General features: G+C 39.0%; 1 long non-coding RNA gene across 1 annotated transcript; it reads right to left on the bottom strand.

The window, feature by feature from the left end:
- Positions 1 to 736: 736 nt before the first annotated feature.
- Positions 737 to 1,945, bottom strand: LOC127332946 (uncharacterized). Its single transcript, XR_007870783.2, has 2 exons — positions 1,489 to 1,945; positions 737 to 1,331 (listed from the first exon to the last, which is right to left on the bottom strand). It is a non-coding gene; the product is annotated as an uncharacterized lncRNA (long non-coding RNA).
- Positions 1,946 to 2,148: the final 203 nt, after the last annotated feature.

The raw sequence follows: 2,148 nt of genomic DNA, 5'->3' as shown, positions 1-2,148 counted from the left end.
TCATCAAATTAATGTAATGTGTATTTATCTGTTCTGCACAGTCAAGCAAACATAGTGATGCAAAAACATGTTAGGTTGCGGAATTTTATTTTAAGATTAGCTTTAATAGTAGAGAAACAATGGATATGTATACATTTCTCCAAAAGAATGTTTAAGCTCCCAGAAGTGGCCACAACCGTATATTTCTGATTCTTTACATGGAACTTTGCTTAGTTCCAAGCTAAACCAGGTCTAAACACGATCATACCTTTGTTGTAATTCAATGGAAAATAATAACAAAATTATGCAGTGATTCATATACAGCAACTGTCCATTATCCATAATTTGTTACAGAAGGTAGGTCAAAAGTTTGAGATAAAAAATTATGTACCGGAGGAAGCGACAAACCTTGTAATTCTAGTGTAAGCATAGAGTATCACTATTTCTACAAAAGCATTTGTCCTTGTTCTTCGAAAATGATGAGGGAAATCTAGCAAGCAGTACAGGTTTATCATATAGGGCATAGAGAGAAAACAAAACGTTTGCTCTCACTATTTTGAACAAAACGATGTACAGAATGAAACGTAGGAGTATATTATCAAAAAGGTTAAGCAAGTTGTAAAATCACTAAATCAGTAGTGTAAGAATCTTAGCTCACATCTATTATTCTGCTGCAATATGAAAAAAATCAAGGAGAATCACCTTCTGCTCTTCCTCATTAAACTTTGCAAATGCACGAAACCGAACACACTTAAGCAAAGAAAGAATACTGTCATATCATGAAAAGCAATAAAATGTTCAAATCATCACTGTACTGCCAGACGGAAATTGCAATGACTAACATGAAAAGAACCACCATGGCCCATCGCTGATCAAGTCTCAGAATGTACATATTTTATCATTCTTAGAGCAGACTTGCCAAGGCCTCTACTTGCAGCGCGCAAGTAACAGGAGAGATCATCATGGAAAAATAAAGAAAGACGAAGCAAGTGGTTGAGCGGAACAGGAGAGGAACTATAGAATATACCGGTTGAGCCCCGAGTTGAATCTCACGCTCGTGAACTGAAGTCATCTGAATGAATTATTCCTGCAAAATAATAAATGATGGAAAACATTGCGCATAACAAAACAAAAGATTAAATTTTAAATCTATGAAAAGTGAATCTTGGAAGATAAAAGAACAAAAGAATTAACATCCGAGAGGGTAAGCAGGAAGATGAATTCCGTGGGTTCAGGAATTAAACTCAAGCTCTTATTGATCTGTTCCAGGCTTGAATCTTGAAGCCACGAGAAAGACACTTCAGGAGAAGGGGTTTCAACATAATCAAGGAAGCTGTGGTAGAAATAATCACCTGTAGAAAGCAATCGCAAATCTAATTAGCAGGCAAACTGCAGAACACAAATCTGATAATATACGCATATCTGAACATAATCAAGGAAGGAGGGGTAAAACTAATCAGCTGAAGGAAACAATGTAAAAATTAATTATCACGCAAAGTGTAGAAAGACCGGGAAAGGGGGAGTCGGATTGCGGGTGGCGGCCAGTACTGAGCAAATCCATGGTGTCTTCCCTGAGCAAAATTTGTTTAATCTCGAGCAGGGGCCAGGGGGTGGGCTTCAGGTGTCGGGAGACGAAATCTCTCGAGCCAACTTCGATTTCCTATAATGAAGGGCTTTTAGGCAGAAGTACACCGTGAGGTGAAAGATGGGAACCAAGCGGCTGCCCAGCTTAAATTGGAGAGGAACTCTCCATTGGTTTACTCGTGCAGGTCTTTAGCGGGGATGAAGATGAAAATCCATCCGTTTCAATAGGAGCGCACACCACAGAAATGACGTGGTAGTGGAGAAGTTGAAGAGAGAAAGGGAGTAAATGAAGGAGTAAATTGGGAGTGTGAGAATAATGGCTCGGGGAAGATGACACGAATGCAACGTCTACCAGCGACTCTCAATTGCCTGGGAGTGTGAGAATGATCGGCACGATTCTGCCTGGGAGCGATAGGCTAAATTACAGTAGGTTGGAAATAGAGGCGACGTGGCTCGCTGTGAGACCAGCAAAATGGGGCCATCTATTAAGAAAGAGAAGATACCTAAAAAATATAGAATAATATGAAATAAAATGTAGCATGACCAAGAAATGAAATGTGTCATAGGTTGAACAAATATAAAAAT

The sequence above is a fragment of the Lolium perenne genome, chromosome 2 (genome assembly GCF_019359855.2).
Source record: "Lolium perenne isolate Kyuss_39 chromosome 2, Kyuss_2.0, whole genome shotgun sequence".
NCBI classification, from domain to species: domain Eukaryota; kingdom Viridiplantae; phylum Streptophyta; class Magnoliopsida; order Poales; family Poaceae; genus Lolium; species Lolium perenne.
The sequence above is the reverse complement of the archived record's forward strand: the minus strand, read 5'-3'. Positions and strand labels throughout refer to the sequence as shown.